Source organism: Garra rufa, unplaced genomic scaffold (genome assembly GCF_049309525.1).
Source record: "Garra rufa unplaced genomic scaffold, GarRuf1.0 hap1_unplaced_001, whole genome shotgun sequence".
NCBI lineage: Eukaryota > Metazoa > Chordata > Actinopteri > Cypriniformes > Cyprinidae > Garra > Garra rufa.
Window position 1 is genome coordinate 10,505,375 of NW_027394276.1, and position 22,319 is coordinate 10,527,693.

Genomic DNA, 22,319 nt, shown 5'->3' on the forward strand with positions numbered 1-22,319 from the left:
GTTCACACCAAACTTTTTTAACATGAAGAGAATATTCTGAAGATGTTAAATTGCGAGCGGATTTTGGATATCTCGAACGGTGTTGACGTGGTGATTTTTTAAAGATGTAGTAGAAAACATAACCCTAATTTTTTATATCTTTAAAGTGCAGCATCCAAACTCTTTAAAACTTTTTTCACACAGAGATCTAATCACTCTGAGCAAGTGCTGGAAATATAAATTTTATACAAGCTTCAATGAATTAAAGAAAATTAAAAAAATAACTCAGAAACCTGCTGTCACTCTGGTGAATGTCTCTACAGTATGTGTGTGCGTTCAGTCAGGCACAGAGAAGCTCATTATTGCAGGGGGGAGGGGTGAGAGGCAGAGAGGGTGACAGAGTAGAGAGCCATCCTACAGACCATCTTTGAACAAAAAATGCACATACTGTATTGTAATTACATAAATATGTCTGATCTTTGAGAGTCTGATATTTTGAGAAAATATAAAGGGTCACTAAGTCTTTCATTGTTCGTATTTTGCAGTTGTTGTTTTTTATTTATTTTTTACTTAACTGTACCATGAACTTGTCCTATTCAGTCACATAGCAAAAGATTTTAAAAAATACAACTTTTTAGCATGATCAATTTATCTTCATTGATAGACAATATTTACATAGTGTTATTTATTGAATATAAAATAATAATAATAAAACATTAAGACAAACTTTGACAACAAAACAAACGTTACTGTTATCTCTTCAAAACATCTGAAAACCATCATTTTAAGATCAGTTATATATATATATATATATATATATATATATATATATATATATATATATATATATATATATATATATATATCACCCCGTTAAAATACTCAACTTGATTTTTAAAGATATTTTGAAAGAAAGCATTTATAGAGCACTTTATTGTGTATTGCTGTACACCCCCATGAACTGTGTTCATGTTCATGTTAATTCACAGTACATAAACTTTATATGAATACTTTTTTTAGCTTAATATTAATTAACATTAATAAATGCTATTTATTTATTGGTCATGTTAACTAATATAGTTAATGCTAACAAATGAAACTGAATGGCAACATTTTATATTTTTTGTGTATGTGTCTGGGTGTTGATTTTAAAGTCTAACCCTTTCAATTCTGTAAACTTAAAATCCAAACTAGCAGATGGTTACTGTGAATGCATGTGCCAACTGGGCACCGTCTTCCTTATTGATTCTTAGTTATGTAGCGCTTAAGAGTGATGTCTTGTAACAGGAGGAGTCACCAGCAAAGCAATATCCACACAAAACTTGTACAGATAGGTAACAATGACATTTAAGCAGAAGTGGTGGACGTAAAGCAAGCAATAATAACATTTTGTTATCATCATGAATCATGTTCTTATCATCATTATCAGAGTATAGGAAAAATTTTGCATATTGGTTCACAGTTGGCATTATCTGAAGTCCTTGCATTGATTGCATTTAATTAAATCAACATTATATTTGGTCAGTCTGATCTTGAGGCATTAGAGATGTTAAATTGTGAAGATCTTGAGTTTTCATTAAAGGGCATGTCCGTGGTGGCCTGACAAAGTTTGATGTTTCTGCATAGACATAGAAGTTGTTATAACTTAGCCATAAAATGTCTGATCTGCCACAAAATTCACAGGTTTGGTAAGAGTCCTGGCCTGAAGACACCTAAAGACTAATATTCAGATATTATCATAGCGCCACTTGTTGGCAGCAGGATATATCATATCTTTCACTAACTCAAACATACCAAGGTCAATCTGCACCAAACTTCATATGTTTGATAATAGTGCTGGCCTGAACACATCTACATGCCAATAATTAGTTACAGGCATAGCGCCACAATCTGGCAGCGGCAAGTTTGGCACATTTAAATGACTTATGACATATTTTTTCTATATTTACTGTAATAAAAGCATACTGCCCACCGTTTGATGATTTCCTGAAGCCACCGGTCGGCGGTGAGCCGGGTTCGAGGGCCCGTTCATCGCTGCTCGCAGCTTTAATTAGGGCCCGAGCCCAAAAGGGCGAAGGCCCTATTGTTCTTCTAAGGATTCTTATTTTTTTTTTTTTTTTTATTTTTTTTCAACCGTTGGGGCACTTTTGGGGGCCTTAACATACTCAAAAACTCTTGAAAATTTGCACACACGTCGGAATCTGCCGTCGTCCGGACGCCACAGAGGCTGGGACCCGGGCGTGGTTCAGGGCCTCTACAGCGCCCCCTGGAACACAGTTTGAAAACTTGATGTACTGCGCACACATACTTGCGCGTATTGATATGAAACTCCGTACACATATAGAACTCATCGAGCTGAACAACTTTTGTACTCTATGTCATGGGCTCCACGCAACAGGAAGTGAGATATTTAGGGCTGTTTAAAAAGCGCATGCTCTGGAATTTAACGTACTCCTCCCAGGAATTCCATGGGATTGTCACCAAACTCGGTCAGCATGATCTCAAGACATTGGGGACGCTAAATTGCGAGGAGATTTTTGATATCTCGAACGGTTTGGCCGTGGCAAGGCGACAAAGTTATGGCGAGAAATGAGAAACAGGAAGTGTCTAATAACTGTTGCACACATTGCCTGATTCTGATGGAACTTCACCAGTTTGTTCCTTGTATGATGCCGATTCCATAAATGTGACTATTATGAGACAAAGTTATAGCGCCACCATCTGGCAGCAGGAAATGTGTCATTTTCAAAATGCTTTGAAATCAGCCTCTTAATTTTACTTGATTTTCTTCAAACTTCATCAAAATAATGTCAAAACACGGCCGATGAGAATATGTAAAGGGGTTGATGATAAATCAAATACCGTTGCCATGGCAACGTGTCAAACTTTAAAATTTGATTCCTGTCTTTTCGAGGCAGATAACATGCTTAGAATTTCATGAAACTCAACACACGCATCAATATTAATGATAGTTAGACACTGGCAAAAGGTCATAAATGGGCGTGGAGCAGGCACTCTCTAGCGCCATCTTTTGACAAAAGTTGGGGGGTTAGTTTTTCCTACAGTCACGAAACTCTGTACATATATTGTTCTCATCAATCTGGACAACTTTCTAAATCAAACTCATTAGCTAAGACCAACAGGAAGCCGGCTATTTTGATTTGAATGTGGATTTTTGGAAAAATCAGGCTGTAAACAAATTCACACTCCTTCTAAGAAAAATAAGGTATTCACACCAAACTTTTTTAACATGAAGAGAAGATTCTGAAGATGTTAAATTGCGAGCGGATTTGGGATATCTTGAACGGTGTTGACGTGGTGATTTTTTAAATATGTAGTAAAAAACATAACCGTAATTTTTTAATATCTTTAAAGTGCAGCATCCAAACTCTTTAAAACTTTTTTCACACAGAGATCTTATCATTCTGAGCAAGTGGTGTAAATATCAATTTTATACAAGCTTCTATGAATTAAAGAAAATTAAAAAAAGAAATTAGAAACCTGCTGTCACTCTGCCTGTGCCTGTCTGTGTTCAGTCACCATTGAGTCACTGAAGAGTGACTGAAGGGGGGAGGGGTGTAAGGGAGAGAGACCAGTGGAACATGCTGTTTTGCTTAAGACCATCTTTGAGGAAGATGCACATTGCTGTAGCGTAATCGACATAAATATGTCTGATATTTTGAGAAAATATAAAGGGTCATTAAATCTTTCATTGTTTGTATTTTGCAGTTGTTGTTTTTTATTTATTTTTACTGAACTGTACCATGAACTTGTCCTATTCAGTCACATAGCAAAAGATTAAGAAAAATACTACTTTTAAGCATGAGTGATTTATCTTCATTGTAGACAATATTTTCATAGTGTTATTTATTGAATATAAAATTATAATAATTAAAAATTTCAAGACAAACTTTGACAACAAAACAAACTTTGCTGTTATCTGTTCAAAACATCCGAAAACCATCATTTGAAGATCAGTTATATATATATCGCCCCATTAAAACACTCAACTTGATTTTTAAAGATATTTTGAAAGAATTAAGCGTTTATAGAGCACTTTATTGTGTATTGCTGTACACCCACATGAACTGTGTTCATGTTCATGTTAATTCACAGTACATAAACTAAAAGATACTAATTTACCTTTAAACAATATATGAATACTTTTTTTTTAGCTTAATATTAATTAACATTAATAAATGCTATTTAATTATTGTTCATGTTAACTAATATAGTTAATGTTAACAAATGAAACTGGATGGCAACATTTTATATATTGTGTGTATGTGTCTCTGTGTTGATTTTAAAGTGTAACCCTTTCAATTCAGTAAACTTAAAATCCAAACTAGCAGAGGGTTACTGTGAATGCATTTGCCAACTGTGCACCGTTTTCCTAATTGATTCTTAGTTATGTAGCGCTTAAGAGTGATGTCTTATAACAGGAGTCACCAGCAAAGCAATATCCACATTCAAATTGTACAGATAGGTAACGATTTAAGCAGAAATGGTGAATGTAATGCAAGCAATAATAACATTTTGTTATCATCATGAATTACATGTTCTTATCATCATCATCATCAGAATATAGGGAAAATGTTCACATTTGGTTCACAGTTGGCATTATCTGAAGTCCTTGCAGGGGATTAGGTTTATAGCAAACTCCTCCTAGACATTTAATGAAATCAACATTATATTTGGTCAGTCTGATCTAGAGGCCTTAGAGATGTTAAATTGTGAAGATCTTGAGTTTTCGTTATAGGGCGTGTCCGTGGCGGCCTGACAAAGTTTGATGTTTCGCCATGGACATAGGTGTAATAACTCAGCCATAAAATGTCTGATCTGCCTCAAACTTCACAGGTTTGGTAAGAGTCCTGGCCTGAAGACACCTAAAGGCCAATATTCAGATATTATCATAGCGCCACCTGTTGACACCAGGATATATCATATCTTTCACTAACTCAAACATACCAAGGTCAATCTGCACCAAACTTCATATGTTTGATAATAGTGCTGGCCTGAACACAACTACATGCCAATAATCATTTATAGGCATAGCGCCACCAGCTGCCAATGGGAAGTTTGGCACATTTAAATGACTTATGACATATTTCTCATATATTTACTGTATTAAAAGCATACTGCCCACCGTTTGCTGTTTTCCTAAAGCAACCGGTCGGCGGTGAGCCCGGGTGCGAGGGCCCGTTCATCGCTGCTCGCAGCTTTAATTATTATTCTTCTTCTTCTTCTCCAAAATGAAAAGTCTTTTTGAGGGCCTAAACATGCCCGAAAACTCACGAAACTTTGCACACGCATCAGACCTGGTGAAAATTTACATCTGATACGGTTTTCAGAAGTGGGTGTGCCAAAATGGCTCCATAGCGCCACCTATAAAATTTCAACGGAGCGCGCCACGAGCTGCGTTTCACGTACATGTACGAAACTCGGTACACATATGTAACACACCAATACCTACAAAAAAGTCTCCTGGTGCAACATTCGAAACCCAACAGGAAGTCCGTTATATTGAATTTCCTGTACGATTTTTGTGCAGTTTTTGCCATTTTCAGGCCTCGTACTTTAACGAACTCCTCCTACAGTTTTCATCCGATCATCTTCAAATTTGCTGAGTGTCATCATAAGGCCTTTGCGATGTTAAATTGCGAAGCTTTAGAGTTTTCGTCGAAGGGCGTGTCCGTGGCGGCCGGACAAACTTTGATGTTTCGCCATGAAAAAGGAAGTTGCTATAATTCAGGCATACAATGTCCGATCAGCCTCAAACTTCACACGTTTGATAACATTCTGGTCCTGAACACACGTCAGTGCCCATATTCAGTTATAGTCATAGCGCCACCTGCTGACAACAGGAAGTGACATGTTTAACACTGTTACGGACTCCTAGCAACATATTGAAAAGCGTTAACAAGTCTTAAATAGGCTAGCAACACGCTACAAACATGCTAAAACATGCTAGCAACACTTAGCTAAGAGCTAAAGCATGCTATTTATACAAATACAAAAGGAAATTGCTGTAACTCATGTATATAATGTCGAATCTGACCCAAAATTAATATTCAACATGCTACAAACATAGTAAAGCATGCTAGCAACACTTAGCTAATATGCTAAAGCATGCTAATAATACAATGAAACAGGAAGTTACTCTAACTCAGGCATACAATGCCCAATCAGCCCCAAACTTAACATGTTTGATAAGAGTCCTGGCCTGAACACACGCCCATGCCCGTATTCAGTTATAGTCATAGCGCCACCAGCTGGTAATAGGAAGCCACATGTTTAATACTGTTGTGGATGCCTAGCAACATTTTAAAAATATCAACAAGTGTTACACAGGGTGGCAACATGCTAGAAACATGCTATAACATGTTAGCAACATTTAGCTAAATGCTAAAGCATGCTCTTAAAGCAATGAAACAGGAAGTTACTGTAACTCAGGCATGCAATGTCCAATCAGCCCCAAACTGTTATAGTTATAGTCACAGCGCCACCTGCTGACAACAGGAAGTGACGTTTACTGGTGTTACGGACTCCTAGCAACATATTAAAAAGTGTTAGCAAGTTTTAAATAGGCTAGCATCATGCTACAATCAAGTAAAAATGCTAGCATCACTTAGCTAAGAGCTAAAGCATGATATTAATACAAAGAAAAATAAGTGTAACTCATGCATACAATGTCCAATCTGACCCAAGCTTAATATGTTTGATAAGAGTCCTGGTCTGAACACAAGCTCATGCCCATATTCAGTTATAGTAATAGTACCACCTGCTGGCAACAGGAAGTCACATGTTTAATTCTGTTGTGGAAGCCCAGCAACATTTTAAAAATATCAACAAGTGTTAAATAGGGTAGCAACATGCTAGAAACATGTTAGCAACATTTAGCTAAGTGCTAAAGCATACTCTTAATGTAATGAAACAGGAAGTTACTGTAACTCAGGCATGCAATGTCCAATCAGCCCCAAACTTAATATGTTTGATAAGAGTCCTGGACTGAATACATTTACATGCCAATATTCAGTTATAGTCATAGCGCCACCAGCTGGCAACAGCAAATTACTTGTTTTACACTAACTTAAACATGCAATGTACAATTTGCACCAAACTTGACATGTTTGGCAATAGTCCTGGCCTGAAGACGTCTGAAAGCCAATATTCCGTAATAGCGCCACCTGTTGGCAGCAGGATATGTCATGTATTACACTCAAGCATGCCATGTTCAATCTGCACCAAACTTCATATGTTTGATAAAATCGCTGGCCCGAACTCATCAGCATGCCAATATTTAGTTATACACATAGCGCCACCAGGTGGCAGCAAGAAATCTGGCACATCTAAATGACTTCCACATATTCCTCCTAAATTTACTATGTTAAAAGCATAGTGCCCACCATTCGCCACAGGTCGGCGGTGAGCCCGGTGCGAGGGCCCTCCCATCGCTGCTTGCAGCTTTAATTATTAGGGCCCGAGCACTACAGTGCGAGGACCCTATTGGAATTGCTCCGTTTATTAGGGCCCGAGCCCAAAAGGGCGAAGGCCCTATTGTTTTTCTAAGGATTATTATTATTATTATTAGGGCCCGAGCCCAGAATGGGCGAAGGCCCTATTGTTTTTCTAAGGATTATTATTATTATTATTATTATTATTATTTCATCAATGTTTTGGGTCATTTCGGGGCCCTTAACATACACGAAAACTCTTGAAACTTTGCACACACATTGGAACCTGCGGCCATCAGGGCCGGACAAACTTTGACATGGGGGGGTGACCTGGGGGGGGCGTGGCACAGCGTTAAAAATTTTTACTTTTGAGGGACTCTGGAGCACACACCGGTTGACCTACATTTATCAAAATTCATACACATATAGACCCCATTGGGCCGAAAAACTTTCATGCTCAAAGTCAGTGCTTCGCCCAACAGGAAGTCAGCTATTCAGGGATGTCTAAAAAGCGCATGCAATGGAATTTGATATACTCCTCCTAGGTGTATCCACCGATGGCCACCAAACTCGGTCAGCATGATCTCAAGACATTGGGGACGCAAAATTGCCAGGGGAATTTTGATATTTCGAACGGTTTGGCCGTGGCGGGGCGACAAAGTTATGGCGAGAAATGAGAAACAGGAAGTGTCTAATAACTTTAACACACTTTGTCTGATTTTGACCAAACTTCAGCAGTTTGTTCATCGTCTGATGCCGATCACAGAGATGTGACTATTATGAGTCAACGTTATAGCGCCACCAACTGGCAGCAGAAAGCGTGACGTTTTTGAAACGCTTTAAACTCAGCCTCTTAATTTTACTCAATTTGCTTCAAACTTCATCCCAATAATGTCAAAACACGACCGATAAGAATCTGTGAAGGACGTTATCCATAACTTTTATCATGTTGCCATGGCAACGTGTCAAACTTTAACTTTAGTTTTTTGTGTTTTTGAGCCACTTAAAATGCTTAGAATTTCATGAAACTCAACACACACATCTGTATTAATGACAGTTAAACACTGATAAAAGCCCATAAATGGGCGTGGAGCAGGCGCTCCATAGCGCCACCTTTTGACAAAAGTTGGGGGGTTACTTTGTCCTACAGTCACCAAACTCGGTACATATATTGGACTCATCAAGCCGGACAACTTTCTAATTTACACCCATTAGCTACGACCAACAGGAAGTCAGCTATTTTTATTTAAATATGGATTTTTGGAAAAATCAAGCTGTGGAATTTGAAATACTCCTCCTAGAACTTTCCACCGATGGCCACCAAACTCGGTCAGCATGATCTCAAGATATTGGGAATGCAAAATTGCCAGGGGATTTTTGGTATCTCGAACGGTTTGGCCGTGGCAGGGCGACAAATTATGGCGAGAAATGAGAAACAGGAAATGTCTAATAATTTTGACACACTTTATCTGATTTTGACCAAACTTAAGCAGTTTGTTCGTCGTATGATACCGATCACAGAGATGTGACTATTATGAGTCAAATTTATAGCGCCACCAACTGGCAGCAGGAAGTGTGTTGCTTGCAAAACGCTTTTAAATCAACCTCTTAATTTTACTCAATTTGCTTCAAACTTCATCAGAATAATATCAAAACACGGCCGATGAGAATCTGTGAAGGGGTCCTTGATACATCAAATGCTGTTGCCATGGCAACATGTCAAACTTTAACATTTGTTTCCTGTGTTTTTAAATATAGCTGTGAATAAATTCATATCACTCATAGCAGAATCAGACAGTTCACACCAAACTTTGTCAACATGATGCCAAGATACTGAAGATGTTAAATTGTGAACGGCTTTGGGACATCTTGAACGGTGTTGATGTGGTGATTTATGAAAGTAACAATAAAAAAGATGAAGAGTTATTTTCATGTATCTTTAAATTGTATTATTCTAACTCATCAAAACTTTTTACATATAAAGAACAAGAAATTCTTAGGAAATACGTGTAGTTTCAAAATGTTATCATGCTCAGAGGCCCCAAAAACATTAAAAGTGTCACATAAATTTGTCAGATTAAAGCTCTAATACCAGGGATGAACACTAGAGGTCCTCATAAGATAAGGAATCGTTTGACCTTTAATGCTATTTAGCTCATTCTCAGTGTATAAGAATGAAAATAATCCATAGAATCAGTTGATATAGACTGTACTGTCAGTGTACTTTTACATAATTATTTTGTATAGGTGCTTAAAGAGCATTAAAATCTTTTTTTAATCTTTTAAGGAAAAATTATATGATTTATATACATATATACAATCTCACTGATAGAATAAAAAATCTTATAAGTATGACACTATACTGCTCAGTTCACTTAATTAGAATGAGAAACAAATACATCAACTAAGTTAATATGTATTTATTTTTAATATATTTGTTTATAATTATTTCACAGATGCTTATAGATCATTAAAATAATATTTAAAAATGGATGTAGATCATAAAACATGGTAACTATTTAAAATAGGGTCTCTTTTGTTAACATTGGTTAATGAACTAACACACGAACGAACAACGAACAATATATTTGTACTCGATTTTCTTCAAACTTCATCAGAATGATGTAAAAACACGGCCGATGAGAGTCTGTAAAGGCGTCCCTGATGCCTCAAATGCTGTTGCCATGGCAAATAAATAAAAATACAAAATACATTCAAATATTTGTTTCCTGTGTTTTTGAGGCAGATAGCGTGCCTAGAATTTTATTTTCCATTTTCAATTTTCAATGATTTATTATATATTTAAAGTGCAGCATCCTAACTCTTTGAAACTTTTTTCATACAAATAACTATTCATTCTGATTAAACACAGTTCATTTCATAATTATACAAAACTCCACGAATGAAAGAAAATTAAAAAACAAATCTGATCTCACTCTGCTCTGCACTCTATGTGTGTGTTTGTGTGGTAAGTGGCTGAGTGTAAGGAGGTGGGATGGGTGGTAAGAGAAAGAGTCAGACAGGAGGAGAGACAGTTAGGGTTAGTCCAAAGGGTTATTGTGAATGCATGTGCCAACTGGGCACCGTTTTCCTGATGCTATCGGGATGGCGACTGCCAGACGGCGAGGGCCCGGTCAACGCTGCTTGCAGCTTTAATTATTATTATTATTATTTTTTTTTTTTCAATGTTTTGGGGGATTTCGGGGGCCTTAACATACACGAAAACTCTTGAAACTTTGCACACACATTGGAACCTGCGGCCATCAGGGCCGGACAGACTTTGACATGGGGGGGTCACCTGGGGGGGGCATGGCACAGCGTTAAAAATTGCGACTTTTGAAGGGCTCTGGAGCACACAACGGTTGACCTACAGTCACCAAAATTCATACACATATAGACCTCATCGGGCCGAACAAATTTCACACTCATAGTCCGTGCTTCGCCAAACAGGAAGTCGGCTATTCAGGGATGTCTAAAAAGTGCATGCAATGGAATTTGAAATACTCCTACTAGGCCTTTCCACCGATGGCCACCAAACTCGGTCAGCATGATCTCAAGACATTGGGGACGCAAAATTGCCAGGGGATTTTTGATATCTCGAACGGTTTGACCGTGACGGGGCGACAAATTTATGGCGAGAAATGAGAAACAGGAAGTGCCTAATAACTTTGACATACTTTGTCTGATTTTGACCAAACTTCAGCAGTTTGTTCATCGTCTGATGCCGATCACAGAGATCTGACTATTATGAGTCAAAGTTATAGCGCCACCAACTGGCAGCAGAAAGCGTGACGTTTTTGAAACGCTTTAAACTCAGCCTCTTAATTTTACTCAATTTGCTTCAAACTTCATCCCAATAATGTCAAAACACGACCGATAAGAATCTGTGAAGGGCGTTATCCATAACTTTTATCATGTTGCCATGGCAACGTGTCAAACTTTAACTTTAGTTTTTTGTGTTTTTGAGCCACTTAAAATGCTTAGAATTTCATGAAACTCAACACACACATCTGTATTAATGACAGTTAAACACTGATAAAAGCCCATAAATGGGCGTGGAGCAGGCGCTCCATAGCGCCACCTTTTGACAAAAGTTGGGGGGTTACTTTGTCCTACAGTCACCAAACTCGGTACATATATTGGACTCATCAAGCCGGACAACTTTCTAATTTACACCCATTAGCTACGACCAACAGGAAGTCAGCTATTTTTATTTAAATATGGATTTTTGGAAAAATCAAGCTGTGGAATTTGAAATACTCCTCCTAGACCTTTCCACCGATGGCCACCAAACTCGGTCAGCATGATCTCAAGATATTGGGAATGCAAAATTGCCAGGGGATTTTTGGTATCTCGAACGGTTTGGCCGTGGCAGGGCGACAAATTATGGCGAGAAATGAGAAACAGGAAATGTCTAATAATTTTGACACACTTTATCTGATTTTGACCAAACTTAAGCAGTTTGTTCGTCGTATGATACCGATCACAGAGATGTGACTATTATGAGTCAAAGTTATAGCGCCACCAACTGGCAGCAGGAAGTGTGTTGCTTGCAAAACGCTTTTAAATCAACCTCTTAATTTTACTCAATTTGCTTCAAACTTCATCAGAATAATATCAAAACACGGCCGATGAGAATCTGTGAAGGGGTCCTTGATACATCAAATGCTGTTGCCATGGCAACATGTCAAACTTTAACATTTGTTTCCTGTGTTTTTAAATATAGCTGTGAATAAATTCATATCACTCATAGCAGAATCAGACAGTTCACACCAAACTTTGTCAACATGATGCCAAGATACTGAAGATGTTAAATTGTGAACGGCTTTGGGACATCTTGAACGGTGTTGATGTGGTGATTTATGAAAGTAACAATAAAAAAGATGAAGAGTTATTTTCATATATCTTTAAATTGCATTATTCTAACTCATCAAAACTTTTTACATATAAAGAACAAGAAATTCTTAGGAAATACGTGTAGTTTCAAAATGTTATCATGCTCAGAGGCCCCAAAAACATTAAAAGTGTCACATAAATTTGTCAGATTAAAGCTCTAATACCAGGGATGAACACTAGAGGTCCTCATAAGATAAGGAATCGTTTGACCTCTAACGCTATATAGCTCATTCTCAGTGTATAAGAATGAAAATAATCCATAGAATCAGTTGATATAGACTGTACTGTCAGTGTACTTTTACATAATTATTTTGTATAGGTGCTTAAAGAGCATTAAAATATTTTTTTTATCTTTTAAGGAAAAATTATATGATTTATATACATATATACAATCTCACTGATAGAATAAAAAATATTATAAGTATGACACTATACTGCTCAGTTCACTTAATTAGAATGAGAAACAAATACATCAACTAAGTAAATATGTATTTATTTTTAATATATTTGTTTATAATTATTTCACAGATGCTTATAGATCATTAAAATAATATAAAAAAAATGGATGTAGATCATAAAACATGGTAACTATTTAAAATAGGGTCTCTTTTGTTAACATTGGTTAATGAACTAACACACGAACGAACAACGAACAATATATTTGTACTCGATTTTCTTCAAACTTCATCAGAATGATGTAAAAACACGGCCGATGAGAGTCTGTAAAGGCGTCCCTGATGCATCAAATGCTGTTGCCATGGCAAATTAAAAAAAATACAAAATACATTCAAATATTTGTTTCCTGTGTTTTTGAGGCAGATAGCGTGCCTAGAATTTCATTTCCCATTTTCAATTTTCAATGATTTATTATATATTTAAAGTGCAGCATCCTAACTCTTTGAAACTTTTTTCATACAAATAACTATTCATTCTGATTAAACACAGTTCATTTCATAATTATATAAAACTCCACGAATGAAAGAAAATTAAAAAACAAATCTGATCTCACTCTGCTCTGCACTCTATGTGTGTGTTTGTGTGGTAAGTGGCTGAGTGTAAGGAGGTGGGATGGGTGGTAAGAGAAAGAGTCAGACAGGAGGAGAGACAGTTAGGGTTAGTCCAAAGGGTTATTGTGAATGCATGTGCCAACTGGGCACCGTTTTCCTGATGCTATCGGGATGGCGACTGCCAGACGGCGAGGGCCCGGTCAACGCTGCTTGCAGCTTTAATTAGGGCCCGAGCACTGCAGTGCGAGGACCCTATTGGAATTGCTCCGTTTATTAGGGCCCGAGCACCGATGGTGTGAGGACCCTATTGAATCTGCTCCGTTTATTAGGGCCCGAGCACCGATGGTGTGAGGACCCTATTGGATCTGCTTCGTTTATTATTATTATTATTAGGGCCCGAGCACCGATGGTGTGAGGACCCTATTGAATCTGCTCCGTTTATTATTATTATTATTATTATTATTATTAGGGCCCGAGCACCGATGGTGTGAGGACCCTATTGAATCTGCTCCGTTTATTATTATTATTATTATTATTATTATTATTATTATTCTTATCCGGAATGAATCGCATTTTTGAGGACCTAAACATACCCGAAAACGAACGAAACTTTGCACACACATCAGACCTGGCGAAAATGGACGTCTGATATGGATTGCAGAAGTGGGTGTGGCAAAATGGCTCAATAGCGCCACCTTTACACGTTCCGCGGTGTGCGCATTCAGCTGTGATTATCGTACATGCACAAAAATCGGTACACACATGTAACACACCAATACCTACAAAAAAGCCTCTTGAGATAAAATCCGAAACCCAACAGGAAGTCGGTTATTATTAATTTTCTCAGCAAAATTTGTGTCATTTTTGCCATTTTCAGGTATCATACTTGAACGAACTCCTCCTAGAGATTTATTCCGATCAACACCAAATTTGGTGAGTCTAATCTAAAGCCCTTTGTGACGTTAAATTGTGAAGATCTAGAGTTTTCATCGGAGGGCGTGTCCGTGGCGGCCTCGCAAATTTCGATGTTTCGCCATGAAAAAGGAAGTTGTTATAACTCAGGCATAAAATGTCCGATCTGCCCCAAACTTCACATGTGTGATAACACTCCTGAACTGATGACATCTATATGTCCATATTCAGTTATAGTCATAGCGCCACCTGCTGGCAACAGGAAGTGTCATGCTGTACTCTGCAACAAACTCCTCCTAGAGATTTATACAGATCAACACCAAAATCGGTCAGTCTAATATAAAGGCTTTAGTGATGTTTATTTGCGAAGATCTTGAGTTTTCGTTGAAGGGCGTGTCCGTGGCGGCCTGACAAATTTCGAGGTCTCGCCATGGATGTAAAACTTGTTATAACTCAGCCATAAAATGTCCGATTTGCCTCAAACTTCACATATTCGATAAGAGTCCTGGCCTGAACAAATCTGAAGGCCAATATTCTATTATAATCACAGTGCCACCTGTTGGCAACAGGAAATGACTTGTAGCAAACTCCTCCTAGAGATTTAATGATATCAACTTTATATTTGCTCAGTCTGATCTAGAGGCCTTAGAGATGTTAAATTGTGAAGATCTTGAGTTTTCGTTAAAGGGCGTGTCCGTGGCGGCGTCACAAAGTTTGATGTTTCGCCATGTACATAGAAGTTGTTATAACTCAGCCATAAAATGTCCGATCTGCCTCAAACTTCACAGGTTTTGTAAGAGTCCTGGCCTGAAGACACCTAAAGGCCAATATTCAGATATTATCATAGCGCCACCTGTTGGCAGCAGGATATATCATATCTTTCACTAACTCAAACATACCAAGGTCAATCTGCACCAAACTTCATATGTTTGATGAAAGTGCCAGCCTGAACACATCTACATGCCAATAGTCAGTTATAGGCATAGCACCACCAGCTGGCAGCAGGAAATTTGGCACATTTAAGTGACTTTGACATAATTTTTCCTATTTTTACCGGATTAAATGCATACTGCCCACCATTAGCTGTGTTCCAAAAGCCACCGGTCGGCGGTGAGCCCGTGTGCGAGGGCCCGTTCATCGCTGCTTGCAGCTTTAATTATTATTATTATTCTTCTCCAAAATGAATCGCATTTTAGAGGACCTAAACATGCCCGAAAACTCACAAAACTTTGCACACACATCAAACCTGGCGAAAATTTACGTCTGATATGGGTTTCAGAAGTGGGTGTGGCAAAATGGCTCGACAGCGCCACCTTTAGATGTTCAGCGGTGTGCGCTTTCAGCTGTGATTCACGTACATGTACGGAAATCGGTACACACATGTAACACACCAATACCTACAAAAAAGCCTCTTGGAGCAAAATCCGGAACCCAACAGGAAGTCGGTTAATATTAATATTCTCAACAAAATTTGTGTCATTTTTGCCATTTTCAGGCGTCGTACTTGAACGAACTCCTCCTAGAGATTTATTCCGATCAACAGCAAATTTGGTGAGTCTAATCTAAAGCCCTTTGTGACGTTAAATTGTGAAGATCTAGAGTTTTCATCAGAGGGCGTGTCCGTGGCGGCCTCGCAAATTCCGATGTTTCGCCATGAAAAAGGAAGTTGCTATAACTTGGCCATAAAATGTCCGATCTGTCCCAAACTTCACATGTGTGATAACACTCCTGACCTGAAGACATCTACATGCCCATATTCAGTTATAGTCATAGCGCCACCTGCAGGCAACAGGAAGTGTCATGCTGTACTCTTCAACCAACTCCTCCTAGAGATTTATACAGATCAATACCAAAATAGGCCAGTCTAATATAAAGGCCTTAGCGATGTTAAATTGTGAAGATCTTGAGTTTTCGGTAAAGGGCGTGTCCGTGGCAGCCTGACAAATTTCGAGGTCTCGCCATGGATATAAAACTTGTTATAACTCAGCCATAAAATGTCCGATTTGCCTCAAACTTCACATATTCGATAAGAGTCCTGGCCTGAACACATCTGAAGGCCAATATTCTATTATAATCACAGCGCCACCTGTTGGCAACAGGAAATGACTTGTATCAAACTCCTCCTAGAGATTTAATGATATCAACATTATATTTGGTCAGTCTGATCTAGAGGCCTTAGAGATGTTAAATTGCGAAGATCTTGAGTTTTCGTTAAAGGGCGTGTCTGTGGCGGCGTGACAAAGTTTGATGTTTCGCCATGGACATAGAAGTTGTTATAACTCAGCCATAAAATGTCTGATCTGCCTCAAACTTCACAAGTTTGGTAAGAGTCCTGGCCTGAAGACACCTAAAGGCAAATATTCAGATATTATCATAGCGCCACCTGTTGGCAGCAAGATATATCATATCTTTCACTAACTCAAACATAGCAAGGTCAATCTGCACCAAACTTCATATGTTTGATGAAAGTGGTGGCCTGAACACATCTACATGCCAATAATCAGTTATAGGCATAGCGCCACCAGCTGGCAGCAGGAAATTTGGCACATTTAAGTGACTTTGACATATTTCTCCTATTTTTACTGTATTAAAAGCATACTACCCACCATTTGCTGTGTTCCTAAAGCCACCGGTCGGCGGTGAGCCCGTGTGCGAGGGCCCGTTAATCGCTGCTTGCAGCTTTAATTATTATTATTATTATTATTATTATTCTCCAAAATGAATCGCATTTTTGAGGGCTTAGACATACCCGAAAACTCATGAAACTTCGCACACACATCAGACCTGGCGAAAATTTACGTCTGATATGGGTTGCAGAAGTGGGTGTGGCAAAATGGCTCGACAGCGCCACCTTTACACGTTCTGCGGTGTGCGCATTCAGCTGTGATTCACGTACATGCACGAAAATCGGTACACACATGTAACACACCAATACCTACAAAAAAGCCTCTTGGAGCAAAATTTGACACCCAACAGGAAGTCGGTTATTTTTAATTTTCTCAACAAATTTTGTGTCATTTTTGCCATTTTCAGGCCTCGTACTTGAACGAACTCCTCCTAGAGATTTATTCGGATCAACGCCAAATTTTCAGAGTCTAATCTAAAGCCCTTTGTGACGCTAAATTGTGAAGATCTAGAGTTTTCATCGGAGGGCGTGTCCGTGGCGGCCTCGCAAATTTCGATGTTTCGCCATGAAAAAGGAAGTTGCTATAACTTAGGCATAAAATGTCCAATCTGTCCCAAACTTCACATGTGTGATAACACTCCTGACCTGATGACATCTACATATCCATATTCAGTTATAGTCATAGGGCCACCTGCAGGCAACAGGAAGTGTCATGCTGTACTCTACAACCAACTCCTCCTAGAGATTTATACAGATCAACACCAAAATCGGTCAGTCTAATATAAAGGCCTTAGTGATGTTAAATTGTGAAGATCTTGAGTTTTCGTTGAAGGGCGTGTCCGTGGCGGCCTGACAAATTTCGAGGTCTCGCCATGGATATAAAACTTGTTATAACTCAGCCATAAAATGTCCGATTTGCCTCAAACTTCACATGTTCGATTAAAGTCCTGGCCTGAACACATCTGAAGGCCAATATTCTATTATAATCACAGCGCCACCTGTTGGCAACAGGAAATGACTTGTATAAAACTCCTCCTAGAAATTTAATGATATCAACATTATATTTGGTCAGTCTGATCTAGAGGTCTTAGAGATGTTAAATTGCGAAGATCTTGAGTTTTCGTTAAAGGGCGTGTCTGTGGCGGCGTGACAAAGTTTGATGTTTCGCCATGGACATAGAAGTTGTTATAACTCAGCCATAAAATGTCCGATCTGCCTCAAACTTCACAGGTTTGGTAAGAGTCCTGGCCTGAAGACACCTAAAGGCCAATATTCAGATATTATCATAGCGCCACCTGTTGGCATCAGGATATATCATATCTTTCACTAACTCAAACATACCAAGGTCAATCTGCACCAAACTTCATATGTTTGATGAAAGTGCCAGCCTGAACACATCTACATGCCAATAATCAGTTATATGCATAGCGCCACCAGCTGGCAGCAGGGAATTTGGCACATTTAAGTGACTTTGACATATTTCTCATATTTTTACTGTATTAAAAGCATACTACCCTCCATTTGCTGTGTTCCTAAAGCCACCGGTCGGCGGTGAGCCCGTGTGCGAGGGCCCGTTAATCGCTGCTTGCAGCTTTAATTATTATTATTATTATTATTATTATTATTATTATTATTCTCCAAAGTGAATCGCATTTTAGAGGACCTAAACATTCCCGAAAACTCACAAAACTTTGCACACACATCAAACCTGGCGAAAATTTACGTCTGATTTGGGTTTCAGAAGTGGGTGTGGCAAAATGGCTCGACAGCGCCACCTTTAGACGTTCAGCGGTGTGCGCTTTCAGCTGTGATTCACGTACATGCACGGAAATCGGTACACACATGTAACACACCAAAACCTACAAAAAAGCCTCTTGGAGCAAAATCCGGAACCCAACAGGAAGTCGGTTAATATTAATATTCTCAACAAAATTTGTGTCATTTTTGCCTTTTTCAGGTGTCGTACTTGAACGAACTCCTCCTACAGATTTATTCAGATCAACGCCAAATTTGCTGAGTCTAGTCTAAAGCCCTTTGTGACGTTAAATTGTGAAGATCTAGAGTTTTTATCGGAGGGCGTGTCCGTGGCGGCCTCGCAAATTTCGATGTTTCGCCATGAAAAAGGAAGTTGCTATAACTCAGGCATACAATGTCCTATCTGTCCCAAACTTCACATGTGTGATAACACTCCTGACCTGAAGACATCTACATGCCCATATTCAGTTATAGTCATAGCGCCACCTGCAGGCAACAGGAAGTGTCATGCTGTACTCTACAACCAACTCCTCCTAGAGATTTATTCAGATCAACACCAAAATCGGTCAGTCTAATATAAAGGCCGTAGCGATGTTAAATTGTGAAGATCTTGAGTTTTCGGTAAAGGGCGTGTCCGTGGCGGCCTGACAAATTTCGAGGTCTCGCCATGGATATAAAACTTGTTATAACTCAGCCATAAAATGTCCGATTTGCCTCAAACTTCACATATTAGATAAGAGTCGTGGCCTGAACAAATCTGAAGGCCAATATTCTATTATAATCACAGCGCCACCTGTTGGAAACAGGAAATGACTTGTATCAAACTCCTCCTAGAGATTTAATGATATCAACATTATATTTGGTCAGTCTGATCTAGAGGCCTTAGAGATGTTAAATTGCGAAGATCTTGAGTTTTCGTTAAAGGGCGTGTCTGTGGTGGCGTGACAAAGTTTGATGTTTCGCCATGGACATAGAAGTTGTTATAACTCAGCCATAAAATGTCCGATCTGCCTCAAACTTCACAGGTTTGGTAAGAGTCCTGGCCTGAAGACACCTAAAGGCCAATATTCAGATATTATCATAGCGCCACCTGTTGGCAGCAAGATATATCATATCTTTCACTAACTCAAACATACCAAGGTCAATCTGCACCAAACTTCATATGTTTGATGAAAGTGGTGGCCTGAACACATCTACATGCCAATAATCAGTTATAGGCATAGCGCCACCAGCTGGCAGCAGGACATTTGGCACATTTAAGTGACTTTGACATATTTCTCCTATTTTTACTGTATTAAAAGCATACTACCCACCATTTGCTGTGTTCCTAAAGCAACCGGTCGGCGGTGAGCCCGTGTGCGAGGGCCCGTTCATCGCTGCTTGCAGCTTTAATTATTATTCTTCTTCTTCTCCAAAATGAAAAGTCTTTTTGAGGGCCTAAACATGCCCGAAAACTCACGAAACTTTGCACACGCATCAGACCTGGCGAAAATTTACATCTGATATGGTTTTCAGAAGTGGGTGTGCCAAAATGGCTCGATAGCGCCACCTATAAAATTTCAACGGAGTGCGCCTCGAGCTACGTTTCACGTACATGTACGAAACTCGGAACACACATGTAACACACCAATACCTACAAAAAAGTCTCCTGGTGCAACATCCGAAACCCAACAGGAAGTCTGTTATATTGAATTTCCTGTACGATTTTTGTGCAGTTTTTGCCATTTTCATGCCTCGTACTTTAACGAACTCCTCCTACAGTTTTTATCCGATCATCTTCAAATTTGCTGAGTGTCTTCATAAGGCCTTTGCGATGTTAAATTGCGAAGCTTTAGAGTTTTCGTCAAAGGGCGTGTCCGTGGCGGCCGGACAAACTTTGATGTTTCGCCATGAAAAAGGAAGTTGCTATAACTCAGGCATAAAATGTCCGATCTGCCTCAAACTTCACATGTTTGATAACAGTCTGGTCCTGAACACACGTCAGTGCCCATATTCAGTTATAGTCATAGCGCCACCTGCTGACAACAGGAAGTGACATGTTTAACACTGTTACGGACCCTTAGCAACATATTGAAAAGCCTTAACAAGTCTTAAATAGGCTAGCAACATGCTAGAAACATGCTAAAACATGCTAGCAACACTTAGCTAATATGCTAAAGCATGCTAATAATACAAATACAAAAGGAAATTGCTGTAACTCATGCATATAATGTCAAATCTGACCCAAACTTAATATTCAACATGCTACAAACATAGTAAAGCATGCTAGCAACACTTAGCTAATATGCTAAAGCATGCTAATAATACAATGAAACAGGAAGTTACTCTAACTCAGGCATACAATGTCCAATCAGCCCCAAACTTCACATGTTTGATAAGAGGCCTGGCCTGAACACACGCCCATGCCCGTATTCAGTTATAGTCATAGCGCCACCAGCTGGTAACAGGAAGCCACATGTTCAATACTCTTGTGGATGCCTACCAAAATTTTAAAAATATCAACAAGTGTTAAACAGGGTAGCAACATGCTAGAAACATGCTATAACATGTTAGCAACATTTAGCTAAGTGCTAAAGCATACTCTTAATGCAATGAAACAGGAAGTTACTGTAACTCAGGCATGCAATGTCCAATCAGCCCCAAACTTCACATGTTTGATAACAGTCCTGACCTGAAGATATCTACATGTCAATATTCAGTTATAGTCATAGCGCCACCTACTGTCAACAGGAAGTGACATGTTTAACACTGTGACACACTATTAGCAACACACTAAAAAAGCCATTGAGTGCTAAACTAGTTTAAAACGTACTCAAACATGCTAGCAACACTTACTTAGTGCTAAAGCATGTTGTTAAAGATATAAAACAGGAAGTTACTGTAACTCAGGCATGCAATGTCCAATCAGCCCCAAACTTCACATGTTTGATAAGACTCCTGGCCTGAAGATATATACATGCCCATATTCAGTTATAGTCACAGCGCCACCTGCTGACAACAGGAAGTGATGTATAATGGTGTTACGGACTCCTAGCAACATATTAAAATGCTTTAGCAAGTTTTAAATAGGCTAGCATCATGCTAGAATCATGTTAAAACATGCTAGCAACACTTAGCTAAGAGCTAAAGCATGATATTAATACAAAGAAAAATAAGTGTAACTCATGCATACAATGTCCAATCTGACCCAAGCTTAATATGTTTGATAAGAGTCCTGGTCTGAACACAAGCCCATGCCCATATTCAGTTATAGTCATAGTGCCACCTGCTGGCAACAGGAAGTCACATGTTTAATACTGTTGTGGATGCCAAGCAACATTTTAAAAATATCAACAAGTGTTAAATAGGGTAGCAACATGCTAGAAACATGTTAGCAACATTTAGCTAAGTGCTAAAGCATACTCTTAATGCAATGAAACAGGAACTTACTGTAACTCAGGCATGCAATGTCCAATCAGCCCCAAACTTAATATGTTTGATAAGAGTCCTGGCCTGAATACATTTACATGCCAGTATTTAGTTATAGTCATAGCGCCACCAGCTGGCAACAGCAAATTACTTGTTTTACACTAACTTAAGCATGCAATGTACAATTTGCACCAAACTTGACATGTTTGCCAATAGTCCTGGCCTGAAGACATCTAAAAGCCAATATTTCTTAATAGCGCCACCTGTTGGGAGCAGGATATG

The 22,319-nt window shown here is 38.8% G+C and overlaps 1 protein-coding gene across 1 annotated transcript in view; it reads left to right on the plus strand.

Moving 5' to 3' along the window:
- LOC141302359 (putative ATP-dependent RNA helicase DHX57) overlaps nt 1-22,319 on the plus strand; it is a 44,421-nt gene that overhangs the window by 9,881 nt on the left and 12,221 nt on the right. The window lies entirely within an intron of this gene.